This window comes from Camellia sinensis, chromosome 9, assembly GCF_055761805.1.
Source record: "Camellia sinensis isolate YWXY chromosome 9, ASM5576180v1, whole genome shotgun sequence".
NCBI classification, from domain to species: Eukaryota; Viridiplantae; Streptophyta; class Magnoliopsida; order Ericales; family Theaceae; genus Camellia; species Camellia sinensis.
In genome coordinates this window covers 150,380,066-150,392,569 of record NC_138969.1, presented here as the reverse complement: position 1 = coordinate 150,392,569, position 12,504 = coordinate 150,380,066, and positions in this window count along the sequence as shown.

Genomic DNA, 12,504 nt, shown 5'->3' with positions numbered 1-12,504 from the left:
GCTTGGTTTGTTTTTCATGCTTATATATCCATGATATAACATGATTTCAAGTTGGTTTTGGAACCTTATGCATGTTTAGCATAGTTGCCATGTAATGCCTTATTTGCGCCTTAACATGTCTAGGTTGTTAGCCTTTGTTGGAGCATGTTTTAGGCTTGTATTTGTGAAGATTATATGCTTATTTTGCCATGTTTTAGATCTGTCCATAGTCGTTTGGGTCGATTTTAGCATGCATTATATGGCTCCTTTGCATTTGGGCTTGTTGGCCTTGAGTATGTGTATGTGTAGCATGACATCTTTGCATTGTTTTGGTGATTTGGGATCATTCTATATGTCATTTCAGTCCCATTTCCATGCTTGTTTGATTGCCTTGCATGCCTCTTTAATGCTTTGAAAGCATATGTTGCAATGCTCCATGTTTTGGTGCCTTTGCATGCCTTTGTCTTTGAGCCATCTAGACGCCATCTAAGTGGTCTTTTGGGCCTCATGTTATGAGCTAAAAACCTGTTTTAGGTTGTTCAATGCATGCCATGTTTGTTGTGATAAACATGCTTCAAAGCTTCATGACTTGCTTCAAGTGCTTAGACCATGCTTACATGCATTTGCTTGTCTTGCTTAATATGATTTGGCATCATTTTATGACATGATTTCAATGCTTAGGTTGCATGCTAGTTGCTCTCGTTTATCCCTTTTAAGTGTGCTTGAGGGTTGTTTAAATTGTGCCCAAGTGTAGGCCTTCCATCATGTGTATGTGTGCATGCGTTTTGGCTTCTTGTTTTGGTCATTATGGCCACTGTTTTAGGCCTTATTAGAGCTGCCTAATTCATGTATAAGTCCATCTTGCCATCCATTTGCATTGCCCTATGTATGCTTGCATGATTGCATAAGTACATTGCCATGTCATGTTGCATTCCTAGCTTGTATGCCTAGGTTGCATTGCATTTTGCATGCATGCCTTGTTCCTTGAATTGGTGATAGGAATTGGGCCTAATTTGTTTGATTGGTTTGCATGCATTTGAAACCAAAGTTGCATACTTGGTTCCTTGGGCCATCATGCATGGAAATGCGTGATTGGTGGTCCGAGAACCGAGGCACATGTCCCTTTGAGTCATCACAATGATAAGAGACATGGTTGATGCATACATGCCTTGAAATATGCTGCCATGCCTTGTTTTGCCCTTTGTTGCTGTGAGTTGCAGGTTCTGCAGGAATACTCTGCCGACCGGCAGTGTAATGTGCCGACCGGCACAATTTTCTCTGCCGACAGACCCTATTTTGTGCCGATGGCCATACTACACTGCCGGTGGAAGTTTCATTCAGCCGGTGATAATCCCCTCTGTCCAAGGATGCATTCCTGAGGCTTTGACAGCCTCCAGAGGAGGAAAGGAAGGAAAACAGAGGCAGCTTGCGCATGGTGGCGCGTCTCCCGAGACGCTTTCCTGCTTTAATTAATTTGATTTAATTTGTTAATTAAATTAGTTAATTTGTAATATTAATTAGCTTGCGTAGTTAGTTAATTTGTAATATTAATTCGGTCCCTCCGAGCGAGGGCAAATCTGTAATAAGTGTGTGTGGGTGTGTGAATGTCTTCCAATCCCCACTTCTTTCTTCCCTTTTACTTACCTGCTTTGATGGTTAGTAATAGGGCACGTCTAATTTAGCATACCTTATGCTATGCATGTGTGCATCCATGCATTTGTATTGCATGCATTAGGCTCGGTACATCACGCTAACTGCATCAGTACTTCAATTCAAAAATTGAATATGTGTTAATCGTGCATTTTCACATGACATGTCTAGGATTAGCCGAGCCTATCTTAGCGACATTTTGTATGCGATGCATTAGGCACTTAACATGGACTAAGACATGCATGTTTGCTAACAAGTTCTTTGTTTTGGCATGGAGTACTATGTAAGTATTTCCGCTTTAGCATATCACATGAGTGTGAATGTTACCATGACAGCATGCTTAACATGTGGCTAGATGCTTATGTGTTAAACTGTTTTGAATGCCTGTGGGTGAAGGTTGGATTGTTTGAGTTGGAAAAACTCGTTGAAATCCGTATTTTAGCCTACTTGCGAGTAGCAAATCCAAAGCATTTTCAAACCGAACGGATATGCAATGTTTATTTCCAAATTAGGCAATCTAGTCTATACTTGTTTGCTGCGCGCATAACATAGTAATTCTAGGCTAATAAATGGAATAAGAACACGTAAAGTTTTCAAACACGGATATCATGGTTAGTAGAGGCCGGTCTTCGGACCGGGCGAAAGGGGGTGCTCATAGCTGACCTTCCCCGATCGTACCCAAGCTCCCGAGCCGAGACAACTCCGGTGATGACGGACATGTGGCCTTCGGCACCGAGTCAGGGTTTCCTAAATTACCCCATTTTAAAATATTTAGGTGGCGACTCTGTATCTGGCAAAGCAGTCCATGTTTGGCACTACTTTTTCAAAAAAATCTGTTTCTCAAAACGATTTGCCAGATTTGGACTCTTTGGTTCAGATTAAGAACCGTGACACAAATCGAGTCCGAACTGTAGCACGAGGTCCCACGCGGGCGCGTTTACAGTTTCTGGCGACTCTGCTGGGGATTTTTTAGAGAGTTTGACTCGAACTCGTGATATCCTGTTTTGACTTCATTTATGTGTTTCTTTGCATTGCATGTGCATTGGTGCGCCTAGGAACACAGTGTTTGCCATCTGCCATTCCTGAACGGTTTGCCGGAGGCTTGTCTTGTCAAGGCATGTCCATAAGGCTGACCGGCTATGGGCTCTGACAGTATGGGGGCACAAACCCCGGTTTATCCGGGGCACCCTTTTTGACCATTCGACCTAGTGCATATTCGGATCCATAGTGACCATTCCAAGCTAGGACAGGTTGCTTACCCGATATTAGGTTGTTTGAGAACCGCTGTGTGCGTAGTGAAACCCTAGCTCCTGACAAAATAGGACAGGGAAACCCTACCCCAACATAGGGGTGTTTTGTTCTCTTTACTTGTTATGTGCTTTTAGAGTGTTGCTCTACAGGGAACGCACATGTCAGTTTGCAAGTTTGAGTATCAAACCTGGGGACACCAGTATCAGTATCAGTTGTGAGAATCAGTTATCCGGGGGTATCGGGTTCAGTTTTTGGGAACAGAAATTTGGGAACAGTGATCAGCAGTAGGGTACAGTTGTTTAGCTACACCCGTGTTTGATCAGTTTGGGCTGAAATGCTGTCTGTTTTTTCCTTTCAAGGTTCAGAGAGTCGCAGAGTTGAAACAGAATAGCCAGTGTCCCCTTTTGCTGAGGCAAGATTTATGGCGGCACAAAGTTCAGAAGAAATTGTGGTTATGGCAGCTGTATCGGAGCAGGGGACCGCTCCGCAGAGTGAGGCCAATATCAGTATGTCATACCCGCCCAGGTCGCCCGTTGTGCACCCGGTTTGGGCTCCCCAGTTATACTAGGCTCGTGAGCCCACCACCTTCGAATTGATGGGGATGATAGGCGATCTCCAAAGGTCTGTGGCAGACCTCGCCTATGGAATGTTGGCTTCACCGCCAGCGGCGCCGTACGCCGGGAATTTTGTACCACAGGAGCCCCCGCTACTGGGGCGGATTGTGATAGAGCTCAGCCAGCCAGAGGTGGCTTCCGGCTATAGCCACGACATGTCAGCACCAACCCAGACCCTCGATCAGGCTGAGGCCAAAGGAAAGGACAAGGCAAAGGTAGACGCCGACCCTATTGAGCAACTGCTGTGGGCAGTCGAGGCTTTGAAGGCCAGAGGGATGAACAAGCAACAAACATCTGCAATAGTGACCAAAGCTGTAGATGATGCTTTCCCCGCTCCAACCAAGGGCAGTTCAAGCCAGACAGAAAACCGGGATGGGCCCCGTCATGCCCAGACAATTCCAGTAGCTCCCACCCCTGCACCGGGAAAGGTTCAAAAAGCCAAGGCAGCGCCAGCCGATCCTTTCGCCAGCGCATCTGGCAAGAATCCTCAAACTGCAAAGTACCTGCCCCGAGGGCGCAGGGTCTTTCACGACATTCACATGCCTTTGTCTAGGGCATTACTAATATTGGCAAAGAATGGGCATCTTAAGCCTTTGGAGCCCCGGCCACTCCCGAAGAATCTCCCCACCACCCATGATGCTACCTTGTACTGCGCGTACCATCAACAGTCCGGTCACAGTACCGATGGATGTTCCCGCCTTCGTCATGAAGTGCAGGATTTGATTGATAACAAGGTTATCCTACCACCCACCTCGGGCAAGCCCGTTACCACCCAGTTGCTGGATTTCGAGGGCTCAGATACTGCGAGTATGTGAAGTGAAACGCCTGCGGGCAACATTTGGTACATTTTGGATGAAGCGTCTGGCACGTATTTTTGAGCATCGGTGAAACCGAGTTTTTGTAAATCCTGGCTTGGATATCGAGTCGGTCTTTTGTTTTGAGTTTATCTCTTTGTCTTGAGTCAGTCTTTTTTGCTTAAGGGTCTGTCTTGTTGTATCGAGTCAGTCCCCGTTGTATATAATACCAGGTGATTCTAGGGTTGTTGCCTCGAACACCGTTTTGTTTTGTAATTATCTGTTTTTGTTTTGAGTCTGTCTCTACCGAGGGGCCAGTTGCACCAACAAAGCCGATTGAAACAGCTGTTGCTATCTCAACCTTCATGCTTGCTTTCAGCATAAGTGCCAGAGAATCTGATTGGGCTGACAGTACATCTCGCCTGCTCTCCTGCGCGCCAAACTCATAGCATTAACCTAAGTTTTTCAAAAAAGAAAAACCTTTTGAACACTGCGGTGATGAAAACGAAGAGGAAGGAATTCCTCGGGTTTTGCAAAATTTTGATCATTTTGAGAGAAAGAGAGGCGTGCTAAGCCTTTTTGTGAATAAAGCCATGCTTGTCGGCGTGAGTACTGAGAAGGACCCTGGCCTGATCCAGATTGGTTCCACACTATCTTCGGCGCGAGCGATTCGTCGCCTTCTTAAAAGCTTTCAAAAACAAAAATTTTACGCGGCCCTGCGAAGACCTGTGTGGAATCGCTCTTGAGATTGTGCAGCCTAGGATCGCTCTCAGCCTCAAGATTCGACCTGTTGTCTTGGACCTCGAACTCATCCGGAACATTCAACAGTCAACCGCCAGAAAAGGCCCGTGTGGCCAGTTTTGAGGTAGCCTTCGATCAAGAAGCATCAAGGCCGAATCAGAAGGAGTAGATCTCGCCGGAAGAAGCTCGTAGAGTAACCTTGATGGATTCTTCTGCAAATCAGCGCAACAGCCGTTCTCCTGGACACAGAGAGGCTTCAATCCCAAAAAACCATTTGGCATGGACTTGCTACACTTTTACCCCTTGAGAGGCTCGCTGGGCCGAAAACCCGAAAGGGCGGCCCAGGCAAAAGTTAGAGCAAGAGAAAAATACAAAATAAAAAAAAAATGCAAAGAAAAGAAAGGAAAAAGCAAGAAAAGAAGAAATAGAAATGAAAAGAATAAAAAAAAAAAAAATGAAAAGAAGCTCGCAAGGTCGAAAACCCGCATTGGGCGCCTTGGCAAAAGTTAGAGCGCAAAGTGAAGGTTAAAATACCCGAGTGGACCTTAACCGGAACTACGTAAGGCTTGATTCCCATGTTTGGGATACGTAGGCAACTTCATCATGAAGTCCAGCCCCCAACGCTTTCATAAGCGTCTCAGTCCATGCAATGGTTTCGATTTCATCTCCGAAGTCTAGTGGCCAACACCCTTCAAGGTGATTGTGTCCATATATGTGTTGTAACCGTCTTCGTCATCGCTGTGTCCGCGAGTTCGACCACCGCCAATGAAGACTGTCTGCGGATTGCTGCGGCACCATCCAAACAAGGGGCAACTTTCCGTTGCCACGAGCCGCTGTGAGCCGCCATTCAAACTAGGGGCAACTTTCCGTTGCCTCTCACCCCCCTTCAAACCAGGGGCAATTTTCCATTGCCTCCGATCCGAGGTTGCGCATCTCGAAGGGTAAGTTTCATGCTTGTTGAGCATCAGCTGTTTGAAAAATAGTTTTTGAAAATTTTTACTGAGGTTGACTATTTTCTCGAAAACTATTTCGTTTTCCAAAACCGGACCATTGTCTTGGACCCAAAAAGGAAAATTTTCAGTGCTCATTGCCTGACTTGCATGCTTTTCAAATCAAAAATCGAACAAGTACGTTAATCCAACTCTCGTTTTGATCAAAACCGTTTTAGTAGAAGGCAAAAACGAAAAATGGTTAAAATGATGAACTAGGGGCACAGTTGAGCCAGGCGTTCTGTCTCTCCCCCGTCATCGACGTACTTTCCAGAAGAGCACTCTGCCCGCCGGAAGAAATAGCCGTGAGCTAACGGTGTTGAGCATGAACCCGCACATTTCCATTTACCCATCAAATCACCCCGGGGAGGGATGAAAATGAGAGAATGAAGAATAGAGAGGTGTGAGTTGAGAGAAAAGAGAGGAAAAGGGTTTTGAGAGAAAATCCGAGCTTGAGAGCCGAGTGATGTGAGAATCACAAATCAGAAAGGGTGGGAAACAATACCCAGATTGAACTGGCTCCTCGTGGTCCGAGGTCCCCCATCTTTGGTTACGCGTCTGTGTGTCGTGTCTCTTTCATTTGACGGTCTCGTCTTTTGTTTTGAGTCTCTCCCGAGCGTGTCTCGTTGTGTTTAGGTCATGTACCTCTTTGTTTAAGTCCTCCCCGCTGTGTTCAGTGGTAGGCTCGATATCCCGGTTTGAAAAACCCTCATTCAATTTCAAAAATCATCTATGCTCAGGATGCTGTGCCATTCTCTACATTCGAGCGTGTTTCGACACCAACCGGTTCCATCTTTGAGTTCCGTCTTGTCAGATTGGGTCGTTTGTTCAGAGTTTGCTGTGTGTAGAATGAACCGAATGCTGTGTTTTGGGCTGTATGCAGATCAATCCCCAACAGAGTAAGGGCCGTGTGTCAAGAATCAGGCAGTGGGTTGCTTGGGTGTATTTTGTTGTTGGCTGTTTAAGTTATCTGATTATTACAGTGCAAGTATTCAATTTTCAGACAACCAATCAGTTCCATTTACATTGAGGTGTAACATGATGAGATGCGATGCAATGCATGAGATGTGTAAATGTAAACACTTTTTCAGATAAAAAGTCTGTTTCATTTCACTATCTTTTCACATGTACAAGCTTTGGAAACAAAATCTGCCTGCGGCAGTACATGGTAATCTATCTACCAACAAAAGGAAAAGTACAAGAAAGAAAAGATAGCAAAAATCTGCATCTATGTCCAGCGACTCCAAGGGCTGTCAGTCCGTCCTGATCCTCTTCCTGGACGAGGGTCCAGGAGCATCAACAGCGTCGTCATCAGAGCCCGAGCTAGAACCGTCTCCGGTCTCCTCCTCCGATGACCCTGCCTCCGCCTCTGACTCCTCGTCGTCGTCGTCATCGTCGTCCGGGACTGGAGCTCGCGAGCTGCTCCCGACATGAGTACGCCCTCCCCTGGTACGGGGAAATATCCGGCCCTCCTCATCTCTCCCCCGAGCAGGGACAGAAGGTCTAGCTGGAGCACCTCCTGCCATGGGAATCTGGAAAGGAGGCTGAAAAAGTACACAAAAAGGGAAATGCATCAGTACACTGTGAACAGTTTAACAGTGCAGAATGCAGCGTGTAAGTACAGTGTATGAATGCCGTGAGCAGTTTAAAGGTGCAGAATGCAGTGTGTAAGTACAGTGTATGAATGCCGTGAGCAGTTTATCAGTACAGTTTAACAGTGCAGAATGCAATATGTGAATACAGTGTATGAATGCCGTGAGCAGTTAAACAGTGCAGAATGCAGTATATGCAGTGTTCAGATACTGTGAGATCAGTGTGTCAGGTGTTGTGCCGTGAATCAGATTATGCGAAGCAGTGTATGAATGGTTTGAGGCCAGTGTCAGAAGGACATACCGGTATGCTGTAGATAGCCAGAAGGTCAAATGTCCGCTGGAGCATCCCCATCATCGAGGCATTCATCGCCAACGACTGACGGGTGTACTCAGAAGAAGCCTGCAAAGGTATCAGATGCATTAGTATTCTGTGGAATATCAAGTAAACTGAAATGAAATAACTGTACGAAGTGCAGTGATACATACCGGCGGAAGGTCGGGGATGTCAATGAACTCATGCCCAGCCGGTGGAGGGGCGAAGGGGATCTGATAGGTCGCCCCACCCTGCCCCTAGAAAGTCAGTACAGCGGGCAGGGCAGGCCAGCCAGCTCCTCGTCCACCCCGCACTCCGCCCCTGCCACGGACTCGGGCCCTCCTCGAAGATCCAGCCCCTGCTCCCGTTCCGGCCCCAGCCGCCGATGCCACAGGCCTGGCCCCCTCTGCTCGACGACCGCTCAGGGGACGCATCAGGTACGTCCGCACGTACTCCTGATAGTCTCCAGTGCCTCGGAAGCCGGCCTCCTCCCAGCCGATGGAGTAATCATCCAGCTGCTCAGGGGTCAGCCCCTCGGTCTCCCTCATCTCTGCAGGAGGGTGAGCCGGGACTATCTGCTCAGGTAACCCGCGGGTCTGGCGTAGAAAACGCTCCCCCAGGTACCAAGCCCGACAGACCGGGCCCTCTAGCAAGATCCGGAAACGCGAGGTCTCCTCAGCACCAGGGAACCGACCCCGCATCGCCGACGGCAAGGAAGCCCATGGCTGCCAAGTGATCTGAAAATGGCAGACAGTTTGTTATCTACTGTTATTGAAATATGCAGTGGGAAAGCGAACCCTAAATGAACTGAAAGTAAAGCATACCTCCGTGGGGGTGATGGTGTCGAAATATCGGCGGAAGAAGCCGAACGTCTCCCGTGGTCGCCGGGTGCATCCCCCGTCAAAGCGACTCGAAAAGGGAACAGCCGGAGGAGGCTCCGCAACTGGTACAGGTGCAAGCCTAGGGAAGTAGGCGTAAACCCACAACTGCAAAACAGATGTCAGTATGACCATCAGATAAAGCAGGATATACAGAATGAGGCAGAAATGGCAGAGCCGTGTGTTGTGCAGCGTATTGTTTGCAGTGTACAGTGTGAGCAGTGTACAGTCAGTGTAAAACAGAATGTATGTGTGTGCCGTGTGTACAGTATACAGCAAGTGTAAAGCAGGCCGCAGTGTGTGCAGTGTACAGAGTACAGAAAGTACGAGACAGAAATGAAAAAGTGGAGAAGAAATGTACCTCCCAAGCCCGCCAGTAACCTCCAAGCAGCTGGCCGCTGCCGCGAGAAGCCGAGCTCATATATCCGTACAGGGTGGCCAGAGCAGCGCCGCCCCAATCGAAGTGCAGAATATCTCGGACGTCCACCAGTGCGCTGAGAAGGCAGAGAGGCACGGTGTTCGCCCGGTCGGCGAAGATAGTAGTCCCGAAAAGGAACATGAGGAAGCCCCGAGCATACCTCTCCACGTCCTCCTCGGTCATCTGAGTCTCCTCCCCCAGTGCGGGCTGGACCCTGAACTGTGCCTCGAACCAGGAATATCGGACGAAGCCTGGACGAGCTAGCGGTGGGGCCTCCCCCAGTAGATGGACCTGAGCGGCGGTCCACTCATCCATATCAGTGTCGAAAGGGATCGGATCCCCCCCTACCCCGATGCCTGTGAGCATCGAGAAGTCATGAGGGGTCATCGTCATATCCCCTGTAGCAGAGAAGTGGAAAGAATCGGTGGTGTCCCACCACCTCTCCGCCAAAGCGGCGAGAAGAGGTCTGCAAGTGGAGAGCCTGGAGAGTCCTCGGCAGAAGGTGCCGAAGCCCGCCCGATCCACGATGCGCTAGACCGCATCAGGGAGCTCGTCATACCACTCCCGAGCACCAGTATTCCCATACCCGCGAATGGTATGGGAACCCTCCTGCAAACAGAAAATGACAATTGCAAGACAACATTCAAAATGCAGTTGTGAAAAGACAGATATGGCATGTATGCAAGTTTGTCCAGATTTTGATAAATACCGGGTGCCGGTGTGCTTACAGAAAATACGTGTGCTGTGTCAGCGTGTTTGAGTGTTTCAGAACAGATATGGCATGTATGCAAGTTTGACAGATTCTGACAAATACTGGGTACCCGTGTGTGTGCAGTAGAATACAGTGAGTGCCGTGTGTTTGGGTGATTCGGGATTAATGCAGTGTGTGTGCATGTGTCAGTCTCAAGCAGATATCAGTTGTATGTATGTTTACAGTCAACTACGGTCTACGGCATATCAGATTTCAGCAATTAAAGAATACAGCTAACTATGGCAGTTTTGTATCCTACATTGCAGAAAGTAAAGCAGAAGATGAAGAGTTACCTCGGGAGTGCCGAATGAAAGGTGGGAGGTAGGCTCGCGTAGTAGTAGCTCAGGGGCCGCGTACCTCTCAAAGCTCCGGAACTGACGCAGGCCGTCTGGGGGCAGAACGTGGATCGCCGGCCGGTAGGTCGCCGGGTCGAACGGGTGCTCGCTCAGTGGTAAGAGCTCGACCCCGGGGTCCATCTCGTGGTCCGGGGGAGTCCCGACATGTGGAATGTCGTCCGCCATGTAGAGAGTGGTGTGAAAATGGTCGGAAAAGGAAAACCGAGCCGGAATGCGAAGAGTCAACCGAAAAGTCAACTCCTGAGAGGGTCGGAAATGGCCGGGAAGGCCGGAATGTGAAAAGGCACGGAAATGAAGAGGAAAGTGAGGGGAACAAACCCTGAAAAGGCGAGAACGCCGAACGAGGCACCGAAACGAAAATGTGATCGGTGGAAAATGTCCGAAACGCGAAGAGGATCGCGAATCCGACGACGAAACGAGCGTAGAACGCGAAGAAACGGGCGAAAAATAAGAGAGAAGCACTCTAGAGAGAGAGAGTGAAGGATTTCGGCGGTGGAAAAGTAAGGAAATAGGGCATGAAGCCCTATTTTATAACACCCAAGGTGAAAAGACAAAACTGCCCCGCACCAGCAACTGTTTGCCGGTCGGCAATGTTTTGTGCCGGCCGGCACTTTTTTGTGCCGATGGAATTGTTTTTGTGCCGATGGCCAGCCGGTGGCCTCCTCTTTCTGCCGGTGGGGTTCCCATAGCCTTGTTTAGGCCATTTGAATTGTTTTGGGTCTTCATAGCTCAAGAAAGTGCAAGAAAGTGCATCTCCGACGTTCAACCGGCCTTCGTTTTGACTTCGGGCCGTATCTCCAGTGCGTGGCACTCGAATTCGTGCAAGGTGTATCCTTTTTGTATCCTTTTAAATTCGAAAGTTGCCCCGTGTGTGTTGCACGAGTTCATCACACTACTTCGGCGCATTGCATCGCGCTGTCATGCGCCACACATTTGCATTGTTATGCACGTGTTACATGCGTCGCAACACGCACCCCTTTGCATTGTCGTGCACATTTCTCATGCATCATCATTGCATTTCCATTCCATGCATTGTCATGCATTCTGGAATACGTGCGTTGTTGCGCAGTTAAGCCCATTTACATTCCGTATGGCATACGTGTCGCACTTAGCATCGCACTGTTTTGTGCATTTTAAACCTCGCGCTGTTCTGCGCATCGCACTGTTTTGTGCATTTCAATTTCGCGCTGTTTTGCGCATCTCATTGCATTTTGCATGCATTCCATCGCACTGTCCTGTGCACTCGCGTTGCCTAACGCATTGCGCTATTTTGCGCATCATGCCGTCGTGCAATACCAGTGGTCTGGCGAGACCTTAAACACGCACGGTCTGGCGAGACCTTAAACACGCACGGTCTAGGAGACCTTAAATCCTTTGGAGGTGCGAAACCTTCAGCGCATTATCATGCCGTCGTGCAACCACCGTGGTCTGGCGAGACCTTAAACACGCACGGTCTGGCGAGACCTTAAACACGCACGGTCTAGGAGACCTTAAATCCTTTGGAGGTGCGAAACCTTCAGCGCATTGTCACGCGTCTTGTAAATACCCCAGCGGTCTGGCGAGACCTTAAACACGCATGGTCTGGCGAGACCTTAAACACGTACGGTCTAGGAGACCTTAAATCCTTGGAAGGTGCAAGACCTTAGTGCATTGGTGTGCACACTATTGCTTTGTACATATCTTAAGCCGCGTGTTGCCGCGCATCTCATGCAACATGCATCACGTGCATCATTTGCATTTCAAAAACAAAAAAAAACATGCATTGTCATGCATACATTTTGCATTCCGGTCTAGGAGACCTTAAATCCTCTGAAGGTGCAATTCCTTTGGTGTTCGTCGTGCCCGAACGACTTTTCGGTGGTCCGGTAAAGCCACCAGTCTGTGCTTGCGATGAGTTCCTAGAAGACCAACTGGGACGGTGGAAACTAGAGTTCGAACGGCTTATGCCTAGAACGCAAAGGTTCGGGAGTTCCGAGACTAAAGTCTGGTTTAAATACCCAGAGGTTTACCCTCAGCTTGAAATCTGTATGGAAGCCCCATAGGTTGAGGCGGCATGTCTACGCCTCAGTTCTGGATACTGAACCAACCTAGTATATCACCCTGTTGGTAAGATAGGGAAAGTTGCAATCATAGTCATTGCATCATAGTGCATTGTCATGCATTTGCATTGTAGTTTGC